General features: G+C 38.3%; 1 long non-coding RNA gene across 1 annotated transcript; it reads right to left on the bottom strand.

Annotated features, from left to right (window-relative positions):
* Positions 1 to 3,085: 3,085 nt before the first annotated feature.
* Positions 3,086 to 8,070, bottom strand: LOC113947347. The gene is made up of 3 exons (XR_003527683.1): positions 8,060 to 8,070; positions 3,754 to 3,760; positions 3,086 to 3,224 (listed from the first exon to the last, which is right to left on the bottom strand). It is a non-coding gene; the product is annotated as an uncharacterized LOC113947347 (long non-coding RNA).
* Positions 8,071 to 8,327: the final 257 nt, after the last annotated feature.

Below are 8,327 nucleotides of genomic sequence, written 5' to 3'. Positions count from 1 at the left end.
AGGAAGGATAGAGTGATTATGAAATCAGGCCCCAAGTACTTTGGACTGCACAGCAGCAGCTGATACAGGTTTATTCTTTCCACTTCCACAAGTTATTTAACGCACTAGTTGGGCAAACTCTGATCATTCTGCATTAGGTAAAATACCCTTTCCCAACCAAATATTAGAATCTAAATCATATCTTCATCGTCTCACCACTATTTTCCACATTCCACTGGAATCATTAGTATTTTGGACTCAATGAAGATGGCAGAGCTTGGTCTGCCATAGGTGCGTGGTCCACTGAAAATTCATACCTTGAATTAAACGCAGATTATTGTAGAATTGTTAATGGCTACTCAAAGCTTTCATGTACATCCATGTTATTTGCATATGGCTTTAGGGATGTATATATTAATATATACCTAGATAGATAAATATAACCTTAAATAGTTTGAAAGCTTTGGCAGAACATAAAAGTGAACAGTGAATGCTCCAGAATTTTGATGCAAAACAGGGGTTTAGAGAACTCAAACCCAAGAATATACACCCCATAACACCATAAAGAGACAACTTTACACATAGCATTTGTTTGCAACCCTGTATCAGAATAAAACCTGCAAATTAAGGTAACATATTACAGTATACTAATATGTAAATAGAGATAAATAGAGAAAAGTATAGGGAAATGTTGAAAAAGAAAATTGTTGTCAGAGGACAGCAGAAAGAGAGAGATGTAAACTACAATAATAACTAACGAAAATAAGAAAAGATCAAAGTTAAGAAAAGAATCACAAAGGATGTAGTGGACATCTTGAGAAAGTCTTCCTAAGGGTGCATATAGGGAGAGGAAAACTATGATATGAGAAGGACAATTCTCAGAAAATAAAGCTGTCAGACATAAGAAAACTTAACCAACACAATATCTGGATAGAAATTCCATGGATTGCAAGTCAACTAGTGTTAAAATATATTGTGTTAGACCACACTTTCAATTAAAGTAAAGAAGGTACCAGATACAAATTTACAGCAGACAAGATTCAGATAGGAGATATAAAGATCAAATACCTATTTCATTTTCACAAAAAAAAAAAAAAAAAAGAATGGCACTTATTTCTGCATAGACTCTCATGCCTTAAGACCCTTTTAGTTTTTTGATTTTTCTTTTATAAGCTTTATAAGTAATTATAGTAGAAGTAGGTTTTAGAAGCAACAACCCTTATTCCCTCACCCTTTAGCACAATAGTTTACACATTTCCTACCCCATCGCCCCATTCTGTGTTCCCCATATCAATTCTACCCCTGAATTCCAGTAAAAAATGGTTAGTCTTTTGTCAAGGTAGGCCTCTTCTGTTTGAGGACATCTAATCCTGACCTGAACCGCAAGAGAACGGTCAGAAACTAGGTGACCGTGTGCCCTTTGTGCTCTGAAGAAGATGAAGATGATGAAGAAAAGCCCCCAGACCCAATTCCCGGGGGGTGGGCTGGGGGGTGGACCAGGGCAAAAGCTACGGGATGGACAAAACTTGGATTGGTCAGGCAGTATTATAAATTTTAAGACCTGAAAATGGCCTTGTGCATCTTGTGATCTTTATGCCTAGGCACAAATTAAAATCCTTTCCTTATCTCACCTCCAAAACTAATTGCCTCGGAGTTTTTTTCTGCCTGCATTTTCTTTAGGCGTCAACTTTATAGACTTTCAAAAAGCATCTAATAGAATTTATGAAATAAATTTAGACAAATTCCTGGGCTATTAAGGAATTTGACAAAAGATGTTACATAACTGTGATTAGATGAATCATTAGGAAATTAAATTTATGTATATATACTGCAATTTCAAGTATCAGTAGAGATACCTTATACCAAGTATGCTGGACTGGGAAAAACAAAGAATAAACCACCTCAAAATCAACCCATCCTATCCCCATCCAAAATCCACCCCTTAAACATTGAACACTGGTGGTCACTGATGAACATGAAATCCGAACAACAAAAAACAAAACCAAAACAAAGATATTCAGTATTTCAGGTATCTTGGCAACAAAAATATAACAATGAACAGATAAATCTTTGTAATCCTGAATCCAGGTAGACAAAAATAAAGCCTCTGGATATTAAAGTATGAATATTCAACAAAATATAAAGACAAATTCACCATGTAGAACTTCAAACTGTGGACTTAATTAGATTCTCCAACGAGATCTTCACAAACTGCTGTTTTAAAGAAATTTTCAGTATCTGATTGCCAGAACAAATGCTATGAGAAAAGACAAAAATAAAGCCATTTGGGATTAGAAATAACTGATCAAAAATTATAATATTTGGAATGCCTATAAGCACTAATAAGACTCACCCATGACAAGAATATTAAATGAAGAACACTGAAGTGGAAATAATCCATTCTGAAGATTTGAAAACAATTACTGTGGCAGAGATTATTACAAAAGACAAAGATAAAATAGCACAGCTGTCTCAACTGTACTCCAACGTTAATCTAGAAGACTAAATGAACAAATGAACATACCTTTCTGCTACATTTTTAAGTACATCTTACAGTTGATGTTTTGAACACAATTACACTTCCTTCCTGACCCCACAATGGATCTTGATGACTGCATAGTCACCTCAAAAACATATTTCTGTTGTCTGGTTAACTACATTAAAACGACTATTATAAAACCAGGATGGTGCCTCCCTGGACATGAGAAATAAAGAAATATAAAATATGAGAAATGTAAAGGAAAAGGACAAGGTAGCTTGAAGTCTACAAAAGATGGGGTATAGTAACAGGTTTGAGTATGCTACATGGAATTACAGAATATGCTGATTGGAAATGATCCACAAGGATCACTGGGTCCAACTCCTGGCCCTGCACAAGACCAGTCCCAAGAGTCATACCATATACCAGAGAGTATTGTTCAAATGTTTCTTGAACTCTGTCAGGTTTAGTGCTATGACCACTGCCCTGGGGAGCCTGTTCCAGCACCCAACCACCCTCTGGGTGAAGCATCTTTTTGTAATATCCAACCAAAACCTCCCCCGGAAAAACTTCAGGCCATTCCTTCAGGTCCTGTCACTGGTCACCCCAGAGAAGTCTACTCCTCCTGTTCCCCTCACGAGGAAGTTGCAGACTGCAACGAGGTCTCCCCTCAGTCTCCTTTTCTCCAGGTTGAAGAGACCAAGTGAACTCAGCCCCTCCTCATACAACTTCCCTTCAAGGCCCTTCACCATCTTCGTTACCCTCCCTAATAACTTAGTATCTTATATTGCAGTGACCAAAACTGCACACAGTTATGATCACTGCTGCCAGAGGATGATTGGGCACTGGAACAACCTCCCAAGGGAAGTGGTAACAGCACCAAGCCTGACAGAGTTCTAGAAGTGTTTGGACATTTCAAGGGGCGTAATACAAAAAACACATGTTTTGCCATAAGTGTACACTAGATTTCCAACAGAAGACTTGCCCATGAGATAACACAAGGATTTCAGAATGACTCATTTCCAAATGATTCATAATTATGAATGACTTCATGAACCAGATGGATAACATTATATTATGCTACATCTTAAGTAATTTTTAAACAAGAGGAGTGTCTCAAGATGCTAGCATTCATCTCTCCCCTAGTAAGCAATGTTCATCAATGCCTCTATGTAATTCCAGAGCATTAATGCCCTTACACTAGCAAAACCATCATTACTTTGATATGTTTCTCACCTTATTGGGATATAAAACAAATTCCAGAGAGTTTTGGATCAGCAATATTCATTAGAAACTCTGGAACTTTCAATAAATGTTCATATTTCATCTTCATTTTTTGTTTTGTTTTTTTTTTCATAAAAGCACTCAAGAAGCACAAATCTGTACAGATTACAGAGTCTTAGAACACTTTAAGTTGGAAGAGACCTCAAAGATCACCTAGTCCTAACCCCTCCACCACAGGAAAGGACATTTTCCACTAGATGATGTTGCTTAAACCCCCATTTAATCTGGCCTTAAACACTTAGAAGAAATGGAGTATCCACAGTTTCTCTGGGAAATCTGTTCAAGTGTCTCACCACCCTCACAGTAAAAAATTTTTTCCTAATATCTAATATAAATCACGTCTCAATTTAAAACCATTACCCCTTATCCTATCACTCCATGCCCTCATAAAAAGTCTATCTCCAGCCCTCTTGTAGGCCCCTTTTGGTACTGGAAGGCTATTCTAAGGTCTCCTCTGAACCTTCACTTCTCCAGGCTGAACAAGCCCAACTGCCTCAGCCCATCTTCATAGCAAAGGTGCTCCAGCCCTCTAATAATCCTCATGGCCCTGCCCTGGGCTCACTTCAATATCCTTCTCCTTCTCATTTTTGGGGTCCCGGAACTGGACACAGAATAGAAGAGGAGAATTGCCTCTGTCAAAGTGATAGCCACACTTCTTTTGGTGCTGTCCAGGACACAGTTGGCTTTCTGGACTGCAAGCACACATTGCCCGGTCATGCTGGGCTTCTCATCAATCAACACAATCAAGTATTTCTTCACAGGGCTGTTCTCAATCCATTCTCCAGCCGGACTGTGTTTATACTTGGGATTGTGCATACCCAGGTGCAGGAAATTGCACTTGTCCTTGTTGAACTTCATGAGGTCTGCAAGGGGTCACCTCTCAAGTCTGTCAAGGTCCCTCTAATGGCATCCTTTCCCTCCAGTATGTCAACCACACCACACAGCTTGGTATCATTGGCAAATTTGCTGCAGGTGCACTCAATCACCAACTGAAGAAAAAAAATGCACCTTCATTCAAACCTAGATGCGTTCTTACAGAAAAATCTCAGCATTAAAAATTAGGAAAGATAAATTTGCATAATAAAGGTTACAAAATTCTGTATTTAAGTGTTACAATACAAAAATCCTCATTCATCTTAAAGCCTATGGATTATTTTCAGTTTGTTTTCATTCTTGCTAAATTAATGAACAGTAACCTCTCGGTACAACACAGCAAAGTAATTCATGATATTTTAATTTTAGTGGATATGCACCAGTGTGCTAAATTTTGCCTGGTTTGTATAAAGGGGATGAAGTAGAACATTTTACTCTAAAAAAAATATATCTAAACAATGAACCACAAACAAAAACCTTACCACCTCCAAACCCCCCAATTTCGTATTCTTAGACAATTTAAAAACATATGAAGATTAGTAACTTAACAGCAACAGTGGTTGCTGTTAAGTTGATATTAAAACAAATTATTCCTTATGTAGTGAGCCTGCTGGTTCACAAAGCAGTTTTATAATTTTTGATCAGTAATAAATTGACTTTGTGAGGCTCCAACCTTTTAACAGACAGGGGAATTGAACCCAGACTTCCTTCATGATAGGAACAAAATCAATGGCAGAAGTGTTAATTGGTACGGTCAAAAATAATCATACAATTATTAAGGTTGGGAAATACCTTTAAGATTATTGATCCAACCATTGACCCAGCACCACTGTGTTCACCACTAAACCACATATACATGTTTTTACGAACATTTCCAGGGATGACGATTCTATCACTTCCCAGGGTGGCTACTTCCAGTGCCTGACCACCCTTTGTAAGAGACTGAAATATTGTTGATGTCTTAAATATTGTCAAAATCAGAGAAAGACTTTGTCAAAGGAACAATTGCCCTTCTATGACCACCAAAGCACCCTGCCCACTTCCCTCCAAATACACCTCCTGACTGGAATTTGTACTGTGACATAAGATATAAGACTATTGTCTAATTATCTCCAGTCTAAGAAGAAGTAACCAAGACTCAGGGAAGAATAATATATCTCAGATAAAGTCGAACTCAGGAGCTGTGCTAAGAATCAGCCCTAGCTGGGCTTGGTAGCTGAGAAGGAGGAGGGTTTGGGGTGTGTGATGGCAAAATCTCTTCACACAAAACGGAAGCAGTAAACCTCCCACTGCAGGAAGACCACATACACATGGGACATTCACGTGAGAGGCAGCTGAGAAATGGTCATAAACCATCAAAGTGCCCCTGAGACTCATTCCTAAGGTCTTCCACCACCAGAGGACTGCATGTGATACAAGGGATGCAACAAATGCAGTGTCTGACAAAAGAGACTGTAAAACTTTCCTCCCCCACGGAAGGTGCTTGGGCATCTCCTGAACATACATTAAACCGTTGGACTCTGTTCTTTGGGGGACACTCACCACCTAAAAGACTAGAAGAAGAGGACTTATGGGACATTGTAGAGTTCCATGGAGTGGTGATATATTTTCTATTTAATCTGTCTCTATCACTCTGTTTCTTCCCTGCCCCCTTCTTTTTCTTTCTATATCTCTCTCTCCTCACATTTACAGTTAAATGAAATCCATAGTATTGACTTCAGCATCTGATCTCATTTGCACCTTAATTTGGACAGAAGCATCTCTCTAATAATTTTAATAACCAGAGCTTAACATTCTTCCAGTGAAGAAATTTTTATTAATGCCTAATCTAAACCTCCCTTGTAGTCTTCCATATTGCAAAAGTTTTGTCCTCTTGCTACTGTAGGGCAGTAATTGTGATCCCACATCCTATTTGCCAGCAGTGAGGTAAATTTACCAACATCCTATTTGCCAACTCTGTCTGCAGAATAGGAGAGCTGCATCAGTACTGTAATCAAAGGCCTCTGGGAATGTCTTCGTAAAGTCTCATTTTAATAACTCAAGTAACCTACCTTTCTGTATCAAAAAGGGTCATAAAAAATAACTTGATGGCAACCCCACCCAGTGGCTCTTCATACCCTGGCAGCATGGATCTGAGAATTTAATCTGATGCTTTGTTTTCCAAGATCTTCCTTTGAGTAATCAGTGTCTGTTCCCAGCATATTTATGATTAATTTTTTTCTCTGTTCCACTTCCCTAGATGTGTTGCAGACACATTTCAGTTATTTTGTCATCTTTTCACAGCTTCTCTGTGTCCCCTGTTCCATTTGTTTTCAAATTAAGTTTCTGTTCGTTCTAGCAAAGGGTGATATATGATTGTGCTTAACCTGAACATCATCAGCATCAACTTCTTGAAAAGTTATTTTAGAAGAGAAGGGAGACCAATGCGACACTGGAAGTCTGGTTCACTGGAAATCAGGATGTTAACAGCATTACCAACACTATATTTTTTGGTAATAATTTCTTATTACTGCCAGAGTTATTGATGCATGCAGAAGAAAAATAAAAAATGATGAATTAATAACACTGACAGAGCTCAACAGCAAGCAATTCCACCTGCTAGTCTTAACCAGATATTTTTCAGACGCCATATAAGAGAAAAACACTCAGAAACTGAGATTGCTGCCATCATTAGCATGGATTTTTCAATTTTTGAAAAAGAAAGGGGAGAGCTAGCTAGTTTTTAGCATGCTCAAAGTAATACTATTTTTATCTTCTCTCTCTCATTTTCCAGCAGTAGATTAATTTGATCTGCACAGTGCTATCTACTTTGCTTGTATTGTCAGGGAATAATTCTCATACTGTCCAAAGCATGTCTGAAAAGAAGCAGAAGCCTTCCCCCATGTACACACAGAAGCAGCTGCAGATGTCCAGTATGCAGGAACCACTTCCTCCTTCATTTCACCAGTTTCTGCTGCTTGGACACATCAGGCGGTATCACCCTGCATTTCCATTTCTTTGCTAGTGAGTAATCCCCATGGGAGAAACAGAGGACATATTTGCTTGACCACAATCTCTCCTGAAGGGCTGTGATGATGTGTTCGTGGTGTGAAGGCTCAGCTGACAGTGACAATGGCAAATGTATTAGTCCTTTCAGTCAAATCAAAATAACTAGTATACGGAGACATATTTCTCAACAGTGGAATAAACTGTAGCTTATCAAACACATTTCTGCAAGAACACAGGAAGGAGATTTGAGGAGATAACTTCTCAGAAAAACCTGTGCCCAAATGTGGGGATCTATCTCTTCACATCTTGCTGGGTGGAAATAAGCAGAGACAGCATCAGTCTCTTCAAGAAGTAAACAGGATACACAATGGATAAAGCCAGCAAGCTCCAGCAATGAGCATGGCCATGTAGTGAGTCTGTGGTATAATAAGCCAATCTACTAACTGGCTGGAAAACACACTCTAATAGGTTCCTCTAGTATTAAAGTTTCACTCTCCTTTCAGTTCCAATATATTTTAATAAAAGTCTATACCTTACTGTTTATTATTTTGTTTTTCTTATCTTTTTTTTCTGCATCATTATGCAGCTTCTAACATGCATAGCAGAACCAAAAGTCTCTTTCTGATTTCATGAATACCAAGAGGAATGTTTTTCTAAGCAATTAGCAATCATACGAAGACACAGTTCCACTCGTAGTTATACAAAGTCAGGATAAGAAAATATT

The sequence above is a fragment of the Corapipo altera genome, unplaced genomic scaffold, assembly GCF_003945725.1.
Source record: "Corapipo altera isolate COAL_440 unplaced genomic scaffold, ASM394572v1 24b, whole genome shotgun sequence".
NCBI classification, from domain to species: domain Eukaryota; kingdom Metazoa; phylum Chordata; class Aves; order Passeriformes; family Pipridae; genus Corapipo; species Corapipo altera.
This window is presented reverse-complemented; position numbering and strand designations above follow the sequence as displayed.